The sequence below is a fragment of the Tachyglossus aculeatus genome, chromosome X1 (genome assembly GCF_015852505.1).
Source record: "Tachyglossus aculeatus isolate mTacAcu1 chromosome X1, mTacAcu1.pri, whole genome shotgun sequence".
In the NCBI taxonomy this organism is placed as follows: Eukaryota; Metazoa; Chordata; class Mammalia; order Monotremata; family Tachyglossidae; genus Tachyglossus; species Tachyglossus aculeatus.
In genome coordinates this window covers 75,475,990-75,491,262 of record NC_052101.1, presented here as the reverse complement: position 1 = coordinate 75,491,262, position 15,273 = coordinate 75,475,990, and the positions used below count along the sequence as shown (strand labels likewise).

Sequence of the window (15,273 nt, the reverse complement as noted above, 5' to 3'; positions counted from 1 at the left end):
CCACCCTGTCACCAAATCCTGTCGGTTCTACCTTCACAATATCTCTAGAATCCAAGCATTCCTCTCCATTCATTCACTCAATTGTATTTACTGAGCACTTACTGTGTGCAGAGCACTGTACTAAGCGCTTGGGAAGTACAAGTTGGCAACATATAGAGATGGTCCCTACCCAACAACGGGCTCACAGTCTAGAAGGGGGAGACAGACAATAAAACAAAACATGTGGACAGGTGTCAAGTCATCAAAATAAATAGAAATAAAGCTAGATGCACATCATTAACAAAATAAATAGAACAGTAAATATGTACAAGTAAAACAGAGTAATAAATCTGTACAAACATATATACAAGTGCTGTGGGGAGGGGAAGGAGGTAGGGCGGGGGGATGGGGGGGGGGGAGAGGAAGGAGGGGGCTCAGTCTGGGAAGGCCTCCTGAAGGAGGTGAGCTCTCAGTAGGGCTTTGAAGGGAGGAAGAGAGCTAGCTTGGCAAATGTGCGGAGGGAGGGCATTCCAATCAATCAATCAATCAATCAATCGTATTTATTGAGCGCTTACTATGTGCAGAGCACTGTACTAAGCGCTTGGGAAGTACAAATTGGCATCACATAGAGACAGTCCCTACCCAACAGTGGGCTCACAGTCTAAAAGGGGGAGACAGAGAACAGAACCAAACATACCAACAAAATAAAATAAGTAGGATAGAAATGTACAAGTAAAATAAATAAATAAATAAATAAATAGAGTAATAAATATGTACAACCATATATACATATATACAGGTGCTGTGGGGAAGGGAAGGAGGTAAGACGGGGGGATGGAGAGGGGGACGAGGGGGAGAGGAAAGAAGGGGCTCAGTCTGGGAAGGCCTCCTGGAGGAGGTGAGCTCTCAGCAGGGCCTTGAAGGGAGGAAGAGAGCTAGCTTGGCGGATGGGCAGAGGGAGGGCATTCCAGGCCCGGGGGATGACGTGGGCCGGGGGTCGATGGCGGGACAGGCGAGAGCGAGGTACAGTGAGGAGATTAGTGGTGGAGGAGCGGAGGGTGCGGGCTGGGCAGTAGAAGGAGAGAAGGGAGGTGAGGTAGGAGGGGGCGAGGTGATGGAGAGCCTTGAAGCCCAGGGTGAGGAGTTTCTGCCTGATGCGCAGATTGATGGGGAGGATGTGGGCCAGGGGTCAGCGGTGGGACAGGCGAGAATGATGTACACCTGAGGGGGTTGGCGGCAGAGGAGCGGAGGGTGCGGGCTGGGCTGTAGAAGGAAAGAAGGGAGATGAGGTAGGAGGAGGCGAGGTGAGTAGGAGGGGGCAAGGTGATGGAGAGCCTTGAAGCCAAGAGTGAGGAGTTTTTGCTTGATGCGTAGGTTGACTGGTAGCCAGTGGAGATTTTTGAGGAGGGGAGTAGCATGCCCAGAGCGTTTCTGCACAAAGATGATCAGGGCAGCAGCGTGAAGTATAGACGGAAGTGGGGAGAGACAAGAGGATGGGAGATTAGAGAGGAGGCTGATGCAGTAATCCAGTTGGGATAGGATGAGAGATTGAACCAGCAAGATAGCGGTTCAAACTCCAATCAAACTGCTACCACACTGATCCAAGTACTTATATCCCACCTTGACTTCTGCATCAGTCTTCTCACTGATTTCCAAGCATCCTTTATCTCCCTATTCTAGTTCATACTTCCCTCTGCTGCCTGGATCCTTTTTCTACAAAAAGCCCAGCTTCCATCTCCCAACTCGAAAACTTCCAGTGGCTGCCCATCCACCTCCACATGAAACAGAAACTCCTTAACATCGGCTTTAAGGAACTCAATTAGCTCTCCCCTCATATCTTACTTTGCTGATCTCCTACTACATCCCAGCCCATGCATTTTGTTCCTATAATACCAACTTACTCGCTGTACCTTGATCTTGTCTATCTGGCCGCCAATCCCTTGCCCACATTCTCCTGGTGGCCTCAAACTCCCTCCCCTTTCATATGCAATAGTATATCCACTCTCCCTACCTTCAAAGTCCTACTAAGATCACATCTCCTCCAAGAGGCCTGCCCCAACTAAGCTCTCACCTCCCCTTCTTTCTCCTCCTTCTTTGTCACCTATGCATTTGGATTTGCACCCTTTAAGCAACTGATAGTCGCCCCACCTTCAGCCCCACAGCACTATCTATAATGCCACTTCTATCTGTAATTTATTTCAAAGTCTGTCTTCCCCTCTAGACTATAAGCTCCTTATGGGAAGGGATCGTGTCTACCAACTCCATTTAATTGTACTTCCCCCAAGCTCTGTGCACAGTAAGTGCTCATTAAATAGTATTGATTGATTGAAATCTTACAATAACAAGATGAGGATAACCCACTGAAGCCTAAAGGTGATAGGTTCAAACACACATGATGAAATACTATTTCACCCAGGATATGAAATTCATGGCTACAGGAAGTTGTACAGGTCAAAGATTTCTGCAGATTCAAGAGCGACAATGATAAATTTATGGACATGTGGTCCAAAATGGATTACTGGAGGGGAAAGCTAGAGATGAGGAGGAAAATTTGGGGGTTTAGGTGGCATATCCCCAGCCATTAGGATGGATGTTAAGGCAAACATCAATCTCATTGTTCCCAGAAGAATCTTTCTGCCATAATGAGAGACCGACATTGAGCTGGAAGGACCATTAGTCTGGTCAAGTAATAGCATTGCTCATGTTCTTAGGACTGCAAAGAGAAAAATAAGTTTTCCTCAGGCCTTTCCTTTGGCCAAGAGACATTAATGCCTTGTTCAAAACAATACAACTGTGGTCTCCACAATCAATTATATGTGCCTAATATGCCATAATATGCAGAATGAGAAGGCACCTAAGGCAAATATTTTACATTTCAAAGAGATATGACAGAAAGTCACAAAGGGAAAGTTGAAAATTTTAATATAAGATGCTAGATTTCTGAATCACAATCCCCACAGATGTCCAATAAAAATTTCACTCAGACACACCAATGGGAATTTGGCTCACACAACTTGTCTTTCCTTTCCTTGAGAAGCAGTGTGGCTCAGTGCAAAGAGCACGGGCTTTGGAGTCAGAGGTCATGGGTTCAAATCCCAGCTCTGCCAATTGTCAGCTGTGTGACCTTGGGCAAGTCACTTAACTTCTCTGGGTCTCAGTTACCTCATTTGTAAAATGGGGATGAAGACTGTGAACCCCCCGTGGGACAACCTGATCACCTTGTAACCTCCCCAGCGCTTAGAACAGTGCTTTGCACATAGTAGGCACTTAATAAATGCCATTATTATTATTATTATTATTATTATTTCCTAGATATTGCCAGCATTCAAGGTGAATAAATAACTCCCTGTTTTTGATTTTGAAACAAAAATCACTAAACCGACTAGAGGTGACTGTTGTAATATTCAGAATAATTTTTGCAGTTTTCTTCAAAGTACCATACCACAGAGAATTCACTGTTTCAGATAGAATCAAAGTTTGTTGAAAGCTCTCTAGCATTTCAATACCTGGGACCCATTTGTGGTTGGCTAGAGTTTCTAGTGGCTCATTGGTGCTCTCTGGCTTGGGGTGCCTTTCGTTTCTCTGCTTTTGCAGTGGGTGGATAAAGAGAAAAAAGGAGAAAAATAGAAAAATGACAACCTCCAGACTAGTGATTTTAACTTAAAAATTGCCAAAGAAAGATGCAGCCTATGGAAGTACCCGCCAATTGTATACAAATACACATGCAGCCTTTTCAATTATTTTATACCTACAGATGTGTCGACTGGGAAAATCCCAATGTAGACTTCTGGTCTATGGAATCTTGATATATTAGGGAGAGCCCAAAGTCCATGGAGCAGTGAAAGGTACAAAGGTAAATAATTCTAGTGAAAAGAGCGGAACAGAGTTATAAGCCTCTAACCACTCTATACCCCGGAGTTCCCAGAGGATTTCATTTTGATCGCCCTCAACATTGACCTTTTTTTTGATCATCTTAAAGAGTTAACCTCCATGTAATGTTCCCTTTTTCCATTGGCAGTTGTAATGAAAACTTATCTTAATCCTTCTGTCATTTTAGAGAAACCTTAACCTACAGGGATAATTTGAAGGGGAAGGCATAAACATTTGATCGCAGAGGCAGTTACCTGAAAAATCCAACTCTCACCTAGTAATGTTGTGGTAACTTAAAGATCCCCCAAGACCTGGCCATTGACTGCCTCCAAAGTAGCTTTCAGAAGATATAAGTCTAGAATCACAGTAAGTTAAATGGAAAGGTTATGTATTCTAGTTGATGCTTTCTTAAAAGATGCAGCCCCCAAAGCATGCTGCTTCTCAATGGGCAGGAGGGAAATCAGTTTGAAAAATCTGGATTCAGTAAGTAAACCCAGAGCACAACAGACATAAATATTTGTCTAACAGAGAGAAATATATCAAGAAAAAAATTTCAAATTACGACACTAGATGTGGAACTATATAGCATGAGTTGGTCTCGATATCAAATGTGGAATCAGAAGTACTTAAAAATAATTCAACAGCAGTATTCAGCTGTGAAATGGGAAGTGTTGAGTTTAGAACAAGTACCTAGCCATAAGCTAATTCACTTTCCATCCCCCTCATAACTGGGACTAAGCAGCCCTCTTTAGAGATTTGGGCCAAATTTTTCTTATAGGCAGACCAAAGAGGGGATTTATAGGCCTAACGGGATGCAAAGGCATCTCTGCTTTAGTCGGCAACAGTATACCTTCTGGATCAAATGCAGGCTGAGGTGAGTTTAACCATGCTCTCCCATCCCCCACCTCCATAAATGCTGCCTTTGTATACTGAGGTCTGACCTTCCAGCAACATATGGAACATAGGAGAAAGAAGGAGAAATAACCTTTGCTTTCCCAATAAGTTGTTTCTAACTTTTTGACTCTGCTTTGACCTATAAAAAGCGCTTTATAAAAACTATCCCAATAACTTATTGTTTTAGGTTTTTCCTCCTAGTCACCACTAATGCCCAAGAGGGAAAGATAAGTATTATTTATTAAAATGACCCAATTTTGTTGTAATTAATTTCACCTCATATACTTAATCCGAGCTATATTCATACTCCATGATTTAAAAAAGGTTTAGTTCTGACCAACTGCTTCAAATCCTACTGTGATGCCCATGAGCCAAGGACGAAGAAAAAAGATGGTTGTGAATCAGAAATTTCTGCAAACACAACAGGAGTTTCCAACCTATCAGCAGATACTTAATCGCTTCTCCCTGAGGGGCAAAAGGCTGGGAAGAGAGTCTTAGAAAGGGGTAACTTTTGGGAGGCGCTTGAGAGAAACTTGATTGAAGGAATTAGGGGAAGTGTGGGCTCCCCATGGCAGGGTCTCTCTCGGTCCCTTGTCTCTTTCCCAAAGTCACCCCACGCTGATTTTCTTTGGCTGCTTCTCTCACAACCCCTACTGGAGTTCTTCCTCACCTTCCCAACCCCAATGCTCTCTTCCCCTGCTTTTCAACAGGCTTTGAACTAGTAGAGTTGAAAGTGAGAAAGGAGAAATGGCCTAGGATGGCCTAGCAGAAGATTATGAAACTGGTTAAATTCCAACCCTAGCTTTGACTGGTGCTGAAAGGCTTTGAAACCATACCAAAAATTTATTTTCCTCTCTTCCTCCAACTGCATAATGGGCAGATTTCTATTGAAGACTTTCATATGTGAATAAGTTAACCTGACTGATTAATCTCTAGTAAATAACCAGAGACACCAATGGTGGTGTTGGGAGGCTAGGGGAAAAGTCACATCCAAGGCAGTGGGAGAGGCAGGTGAAAAGAATCAGTGCAGAAGAACTTGGAGAAACAGAGGCAAGAGAAGAGTGAGTCAAGGACTTTGTATATCAGGAAGAGTGGTGTCTGAGAGTATCCAATTAACTAGGTAAGACGTTTTGGAGGAGGTAAGACTGGAGGAGCCAGCAAAAAGAAAAAAAACGGGGGGTAATTCACACTATTGATGATGATGATGGCATTTGTTAAGCGCTTACTATGTGCAAAGCACTGTTCTAAGCACCGGAGGGATACAATGGGATCAAGTTAACCCACGTGGGGCTCACAGTCTTAATCCTCATTTTACAGATGAGGTAACTGAGGCTCAGAGAAGTTAAGTGACTTGCCCAAGGTCACACAGCAGACATGTGGCGGAGCCAGGATTCAAACCCATGATCTCTGACTCCAAAGCCCGGGCTCTTTCCACTGAGCCACGCTGCTTCTCTGCTTCACTATTCCAGTCATAAACTGAGGACTGAGAGAAAGCTGAGGTAGCCGTGAATTGCTGAAGGAGACATTTGCCTGGGAGGAGCAGAGGAACGGATTGGGATTCATAGAAAACAAAAATGACTAGGGTTTCTTGTTTGGGAGGTTACTGATGGTGACATACTGTTCACTGCAATAGGGAAAATTGGCATAGAAGAGGGAAGTCAGTTTTCTGCTGGACTAAACACAAAAGTTCAGGATTTCAGAGGTAAATTTGCTCATTACTCTCATATACACACATATAGCTGCAAGCGCACACACAGTCCTTCTATGACAAGTTTTCACTACTCATTTTGGATAGAACGCTGTTAGAGAAAGGCGACACTTTCCTGACAAAGCACATCTATTTACACTGAACTCAACGTGATGGCAGAAGATAAGGCTACACGCACTCAAGCAGCAATCAAGCCGCTTGTATTCTAGCACAAGTTTTCCTTAAATGCAGGGTTCGTCAGGAACATAACTCCCACCTTATGAAAGAACTAAATGAATAATTGTCATTTGTATTTGAAGAAGGTCTTCCAGATGATAAAATCCTATCCATGGATGTGAATGTGGCAGATAACTGAGATTAGTGAAGTAGGCTTTTTTTAGGTCACCTTTTCTAGTTCCTTTTCCAAGAGAGGTCTATAGTGTGTTCCTAAATGGGACAGCTCAGAAACCCAGGGTGTTGCCAAATATCACTGCTGTCTCATCATTACTGATATCCTGGGCCCACATTTTGAATACGACTTTTGTTTAGGGGAGGAAAGGGGACAGCCTTTCAGCAGCAGGACATATGCTTGTAATTGAGACCGAGGAAACAGACGGCATCACCCAGGAAGAAGAGCACTGTACCAATGGAGGAGCCCACTGTCAGTAAATCATAGACCTTTTCAGATTGAGTCATGAGCTCCCTGTGGGTAGGAGACATGTCTACCAACTCTGTTGCACTGTACTCTCCTAAGTGCTTTGCATACAGTACGTTTTCAATAAATACCACTGATTGACTGACTCTGAAAAAACTGAAGTCATGTATCAGCCTGCTTCAGGAGAGCTCAATACACGACCAAAGAGTAACATTAGCAATACAGAGAAAAATGCTATTACAAAATTCTCTTATTTAGGCAGCTCAATGGCTGGTCACAACAGTAGTGACCCAAGCGCTTAATACAATGCTCTGCACAAGGTCAGTGTTCAAGATATTATTGTTGATTGATTGATTAATTGAAAGGAAGTAGAAAACCAAGTCAAGATGGTCTGCACTGCCTTTGGGAGGCTGTCAAACAAAGTTTGTGGCAACATGGTATTGGGCTTCAGACCAAGTCGAAGGCCTACAGAGCTGCTATGCTCTCCCACCTTCTCTTCAGAAAAGACCTGTCAGATTCCCCCGATCCACAGATGCCATGCCTGACTCACTGAACCATTCCATCAGCAACACATACTCAATAGCCAATGGCAAGTCAGAATCAAAGATGGCCAATGCTGGAAGAATGTCAGTCTCCCAGCATGGAACTTCCATCTTCAACTGCTCACTCTCCACTGGTTCCTTCCCCTCTGCCTTCAAACATGCCCATGTCTCTCCCATCCTAAAAAAACCCTCTCTTGACCCCACCTCACCTTCTAGTTATCTCCCCATATCCCTCCTACCATTTTTTTAATGACATTTATTAAGCGCTTACTATGTGCAAAGCACTGTTCTAAGCGCTGAGGAAGTTACAAGGTGATTAAGTTGTCCCACAGGGGGCTCACAGTCTTAATCCCCCCATTTTACAGATGAGGTAACTGAGGCCCAGAGAAGTGAAGTGACTTGCCCAAAGTCACACAGCTGACAATTGGTGGTGCCGGGATTTGAACCCATGACCTCTGACTCCAAAGCCCGGGCTCTTTCCACTGAGCCATGCTGCTTCTCCATTCCTTTCCAAACTCCTTGAACAAGTCGTCTACACGCGCTGCCTCGAGTTCCTCAACACCAACTCTCTCCTTGACCCCCTCCAGTCTGGCTTCCGTCCCCTACATTCCACAGAAACTGCCCTCTCAAAGGTCACCAATGACCTCCTGCTTGCCAAATCCAACGGCTCATACTCAGTCCTAATCCTCCTCGACCCTCTCAGCTGCCTTCGACACTGCTGACCACCCCCTTCTCCTCAACATGCTATCTGACCTTGGCTTCACAGACTCCGTCCTCTCCTGGTTCTCCTCTTATCTCTCCGGTCGTTCATTCTCAGTCTCTTTTGCAGGCTCCTCCTCCCCCCACCATCCCCTTACTGTGGGGGTTCCCCAAGGTTCAGTGCTTGGTCCCCTTCTGTTCTCGATCTACACGCACTCCCTTGGTGACCTCATTCGCTCCCACGGCTTCAACTATCATCTCTACGCTGATGACACACAGGTCTACATCTCTGCCCCTGCTCTCTCCCCCTCTCTCCAGGCTCGCATCTCCTCCTGCCTTCAGGACGTCGCCATCTGGATGTCTGCCCGCCACCTAAAACTCAACCTGTCCAAGACTGAACTCCTTGTCTTCCCTCCCAAACCCTGCCCTCTCCCTGACTTTCCCATCTCTGTTGACGGCACTACCATCCTTCCCGTCTCACAAGCCCACAACCTTGGTGTCATCCTCGACTCCGCTCTCTCATTCACCCCTCACATCCAAGCCGTCACCAAAACCTGCCGGTCTCAGCTCCGCAACATTGCCAAGATCCGCCCTTTCCTCTCCATCCATACCGCTACCCTGCTCATTCAAGCTCTCATCCTATCCCGTCTGGACTACTGCATCAGCCTTCTCTCTGATCTCCCATCCTCGTGTCTCTCCCCACTTCAATCTCCCCACTTCTCCCCACTTCATGCTGCTGCCTGGATTGTCTTTGTCCAGAAACGCGCTGGGCATGTTACTCCCCTTCTCAAAAATCTCCAGTGGCTACCAATCAATCTGCGCATCAGGCAGAAACTCCTCACCCTCGGCTTCAAGGCTCTCCATCACCTCGCCCCCTCCTACCTCACCTCCCTTCTCTCCTTCTACAGCCCACCCCGCACCCTCGGCTCCTCTGCCACTAATCTCCTCACCATACCTCGTTCTCGCCTGTCCCGCCATCGACCCCCGGCCCACGTCATCCCCCGGGCCTGGAATGCCTTCCCTCTGCCCATCCGCCAAGCTAGCTCTCTTCCACCCTTCAAGGCCCTACTGAGAGCTCACCTCCTCCAGGAGGCCTTCCCAGACTGAGCCCCTTCCTTCCTCTCCCCCTCGTCCCCCTCTCCATCCCCCCATCTTACCTCCTTCCCTTCCCCACAGCACCTGTATATATGTATATATGTTTGTACATATTTATTACTCTATTTATTTCTTTATTTTACTTGTACATATCTATTCTATTTATTTTATTTTGTTAGTATGTTTGGTTTTGTTCTCTGTCTCCCCCTTTTAGACTGTGAGCCCACTGTTGGGTAGGGACTGTCTCTATATGTTGCCAACTCGTACTTCCCAAGCGCTTAGTACAGTGCTCTGCACACAGTAAGCGCTCAATAAATATGATTGATTGATTGATTGATTGGAAGGCATGCTCACCTCAACACAGTGACTGGGAGGGACATAGGAGGAGAATGGGTGAAAGAAGGATGCCCAAAGAGCTGCCATGTGGTGAGCTGAAACTCGACAACCACAATGAAGGGACAGAGGACCATTTTAAGGATACAATAAAACAAAGCCTCAGACAATACTGCACCCCAGGTGAAAACTGTGAGACAACTGTGGCAGATAAAACAGCACAACACACTGCAATCAAGAAAGGAGCAGCACTTTAAATTGACTAGAGGATCATGAGACAAAGAGGCAAAAGCAAGCAACACCAGATGTCTCAAACAACAAATGCGACAGTCTGTATATGTACTGCATGATCGGGACTGGAGGTCCCACACTGGCCTCGTCAGCCATACACACTCTGAGATGGACTTTACCACCAGTGGCACTTCCTTTGCGCATAAAGGACAATTATCTACACACACCTGGGAAACCAAAGATTTATATCGACAACTCGGAGATGAAGCCTGTCCCTGAATTTTTCTAGCTAGCCAGCACACTGTCAAGTGAGGTGGTCTGTCAGGGAAACCGAGAATTAGATCAAGAAGGTCCTCATGTCCCTTGAGTGGCTAGCAGATTGAGTATGGAACCAATGTGGCATCGAACTCTAATCTGAAACAGAGATCACTTACCAGTAACCTTGTTCTCCAAAGGAGTGTGGTCTTATCAGCTCATCAATTAGGTAGGTCCCTTCCAGTATGCCAGAGAGGATCGGAACTGCTGTGAAACACTTCAGGGTCTGCTCTGCCCGCGAGGTGACCTGAGACCCCGCCCCCCCCAACCCCAAATGGGATCCAGGCCTTCCTTCACTCTCCCTCCCCACTGGGTACCTGTGCAGTGTAGCCCCTCCCTCTCCAGATTTCCTCCACAGTGGTAAGGTTCCAGAAAACACAATCGATTTGTTTATAAACAAACATGATGAGGAATTGGCCCCAACTGAGAGTTAGGTGGGTAGGATATGATGAGCTGGCGAGACCACACACCTCTGGAGAATGACGGTTACAGGCACGTAACTTCTCTTTCTTTCAAAGGTGTGTTTAGGGCTCATCAGTTCATCAATTAGGAAGACTCTGGAGCCCTCAGATGTTCCCCGGGTGGGGGTATTGAGGTCATTATTAGAACAAGTTTAGAAAGAGTAATCAATGAAAGTGAGTCTCTTGGTTGGGCTCTAGGTCCAGGCAATAGTGTTTGGTGAAGGTTCATGATATGGGCCAGCTTACTGCTTGCCATGCACTATTTATGGGTACACTTTGAAGATCAGCTGCTGTGTTAGATTGTTCCCTGATTTAATGCCAGTCCGTCATCTGGGAGCCAGCCTTGCTGTAGCAGAACTTGATGTGGTCTGTGAGCCCCTTGGAAAGGCCTGACGGGAAACTGCTTCAACTATATGTAGCAATGGAGGTCAAGAAAAAGTTGCTTTTGTTGCCCGGCGTGTTTTGTTCTGGCCAGATAGTAGATCGGTAGACCAGTTCTCTTTGGCCTTCAAGGGTGTTCAGTTCTACTCCTCTGCTGTCACCACAAGGTCTCAGGAAGAAGACTTGGAGGTAATATGTGGAATCCGGTTATTGTCTTATGGAGAAAGCTAGGGCCCCGTCCTCATGGAAATTCAGAACCTGGAGCTCATTGAATCGACTAGTGAAAGTCACAAACATCAGAAACAGAGCCTTCCAGGTGAGAAATTTTGAGGAGCAGAAGTGTGGTGGTTCAGCAGCTCCTGGGTCAGTTGTGTAAAGATGGTCAGTCAATCAATCAATTAATTAATTAATTAACAGCATGACTTTGACGCTGCATAGGATTGGAGATAGGAGACTAGATAGGAGACTAGATCTTGACTAGACATCTTACTACCCAGGAGGACTTGCACGTCCTGGAAATGGGATCTTGCTGTTAGGTGCACCTTGACAGGTGATTATTACTTATTACTCTCATTTATTGAGCACCTACTTTGTATATACACAGCACTATTTTCAGTACTTGGGAATATGCAAAGGTGCTATAAATTGGAGACAGTCTCTGCTCACAGGGAGTTAACAATCAAGGGATGAGGATTTGAGCCCGGACTGAGATAGGTTCAGGAAGTACTTCAGTTGGTTGGGATCAGAGAAGGGGCAGAGGCATCTGCATGCACAAGAAGCTGTAAATCTGTCTCACTTTTTCCTAAAGGTTTTCGTTGTGGATTTTCCTCTCAAATTGAGTATTCTGGAGGCCAGTGCTTCCCAGCCTTCCCACTGGGTGTTCTCTGTGCTTTTAGGAACCAGTCTGAGTGTGCTGGTAAGGTTATCACTTGTGATCTTGGCCCTGAGTGAGAGTGTCTGGTTCCAGTTTGAGTATTTTGAGGGTGCCTACCACCAGTTCCATGATCGAGGGGAACTATTCCTGCCTGAGTCAACTGGTAGAGAGCAAGATGAAACTTACCCCTTGTTGGGTCAGTTTTTGTGAGAGTCTGTGAGATGACAAAAGTTAGGGGAAATGCATATAGGAGGCCCTTGGTCCAGGGGATGCTAAAGGCATGTTTGGCAGCTGAGTTGAAGAGTTGGGTCATTTGGCTTTCCCCCATGGAAAACAAATCTGTATCCAGGCTGCCTCAGCGTGAAAAGAGGCAGTCTGCCACTCAACTGCTTATTGTTGACTTAGGGGCATTCATTGCTCGTCTGTTAAGGTTGCCTGCAATTGTGTTTCCCGTTCCTGTCAGGAAGAATAATAATAGCCAGTCTATTCTGGAGTATTCACAGCCGAACATTCAAAGTCAATATGCCAAAATGGCCAGGAATAGGTCTCCATTTACTTGTCTACGTACTGCATAAACCTGTATACCTGATTGTCCATCTGCATCATGATGTGCATACTTTGGAGGAGGGCTGGGAAGGTTTTTGAAGCTGTTTGGTACCCCTCTCATCTCCATGGGCACTGATGGAGGGATTTGTCTTCCAAAATGAACTGCCATGGGCCAGTTTCCATTGTGTGTGGGCTTGCCCTATAATTAGTGACATCTGTGGTGAGCCTCATCTAGTTCAGTGGAGTACTCTAATTCTTTCCGGAGATGAGGTTCTGTAAGGAACTGGTGACTGGGCTGCTGATTTTGATCTTTTTTGAAAGGTGATGAGAAACCTGGGACCACTGATTCTCAAGACAAATTGTGGTTTACCTTGGAGCCTCACATAATAATAATAATAATAATGGCATTTATTAAGCGCTTACTATGTGCAAAGCACTGTTCTAAGCATTGAGGTAGATACAAGGTCATCAGGTTATCCCACGTGGGGCTCACAGTCTCAACCCCCATTTTACAGATGAGGTAACTGAGGCACAGAGAAGTAAAGTGACTTGCCCAAAATCACACAGCTGACAAGTGGCGGAGCCAGGATTTGAACACATGACCTCTGACTCCAAAGCCCATGCTCTTTCCACTGAGCCAGCAGCTCCAGAAAAGTTCATGCTTGGTATCCCTGAAAGGACAGAATGGAGAACAATGGATTCTGTGATGCCCTTGGCTCTGTTCTCTGGCAGCAAACTCTATAGATAGTATGAATTGAACTGGGCTCTGACAAAGGCCACTGAATGGTTTGCTTCAAATTGGGATTTGGGGAGATTTATTTTGAAGTCCAGCTGCATAAGGATGGTATTGGTTATGTGTAATTTCCCTCAGCTGATTATTCTATTCAGCTCTTGATGAGCTAGTTAGCTAGGTCTACCCAGGTATGGGAATATATGGGCTCTTGTCTTCCTGAGGCATGTTACTGAGGTAACCAAACACATGATGAAGGCACAAGAAGCCAAGATTAGAATGAATGGCAGGGTCTTGAATTGGAAATGGTTGTGTCCCTCTTAGAATCTGAGATGATGTTAATAATAATAATAACAATAATACTGGTATTTGTTAAGTGCTCACTATGTGCCAAGCACTGTTCTAAGTGCTGGGGTAGACAAAAGGTAATCAGGTTGTCCCTCGTGGGGCTCACAGTCTTAATCCCCATTTATAGATGAGGTAACAGACACAGAGAAGTTAAGTAGCTTGCCCAAGGTCACACAGCAGGCAAGTGGCAGAGCCAGGATTAGAACCCACATCTTCTGATTCCCAAGCCTGTGCTCTAGCAGATAAGGTATATTGGCTATAGTGGTGGGCATCCTCAAGGTCCCCTTTGGTGTACAAGTAGTGGGGACAACCTTCTGCCAGAAGACCATCTTGAGTCTTTCTTCATTAGACAATCCATCTCCCTAAGACCCAGGATGGGCCTGATTATGCCTGATATTTTGGAGACAAGGAAGCCGCCCATGCCTCTTTCTTTTCTGGGAAGACTCTATGGCTCTTCTCTCTCATAGGGCCCTTGCTTCTCTTATTATTATTATTATTGTTACTATGAATAATAATGGTATTTGTTAAGCATTTACTATGTGCCAGCCACTACACTAAGTGCTGGGTGGATACAAGCCAATCAAGTTGGACACAGTCCCTGTCCCATGTAGGGCTCACAATCTCAATGCCCAGTTTACAGATGAAGTAACCAGCACAGAAAAGTGAAGTAACTTGCCAAAGGTCAAATAGCAAACAAGTGGTGGAGCAGGGATTAGAACCCATGAACTTCTGACTCCCAGGCCCGTGTTCCATCCACTACACGATGCTCCAATGTTTCTCTCAGGCTCAGTCTAGGTAAATTTTAAGCACTCTCAATATGTAGGAATGCTGTTGTTCTAGTAGTTGGTTATGAGTAATCTTTTGTTCGTGAAACTCTGCAGTCTTCCCTCTGCAATGCGTTTTTCGGTTGGGCTCTGCTTACAGGGTTGGTAGGTGGTAAATTTTCTTCTTCCAACATGGGTCCCAGCTAACATTTTGCTTGCTACCTTGATGTTGGATTGTATTCTTTTTAGGAGGTTGGCTAGGTTTAGATACGTGGCCAGTTCTTTATGAGAATCTTTCAGCCTCTGGGGCTGGAGAGTTCCTGTGTCCAGGCCATTGATGATGATTGACTGCATGGCTTGGAGTATAACTTGGGCACATTGTTCTGTACTTCATTCCTCAGTTGTTTTTTTTTTTATCATTTTTGTTTTTGAATTGGGCAAAGTAGGAGAGGTAACTGGGCATTCTGGTCACTGGGTATATAGTGTGCTTTACCAGGTGAGGGGATTGGCCTGGTGTTTTGGGCATGGGGTGCAGTGCTGCATTTGGAGGCTCACGGTTGGGTTTTCCTGGCCCTCCACAGCATCTTTGGCAAAGCCACTGATTTCCAGGGTCCTCGGGAACTTTGCTGCATCCCCGGATACAGCTTCTCCTCCATTTACCAAAAGGGTTAGGGATGAGAGACCTTCTGGAAAGTCTCTAGGTATGATGCCCTCATTTTAGGGTGGGATGGAGCCATTTGCTTGGATTTCTTGGGTGGAGAACTGGAGTCCCGCTCCTGTTCTGTGGGCCCAGAGTGCCTGGCCAGTCTCTGAGAACACACTTTTCCTCCATTTCTCCAGGAGCAGACATCTTGGAATGATACAGAGGA

The 15,273-nt window shown here is 45.6% G+C and overlaps 1 protein-coding gene across 4 annotated transcripts in view; it reads right to left on the bottom strand.

Annotated features, from left to right (window-relative positions):
• Positions 1-15,273, bottom strand: part of ARHGEF3 (Rho guanine nucleotide exchange factor 3) — a 104,387-nt gene that overhangs the window by 62,557 nt on the left and 26,557 nt on the right. The window lies entirely within an intron of this gene.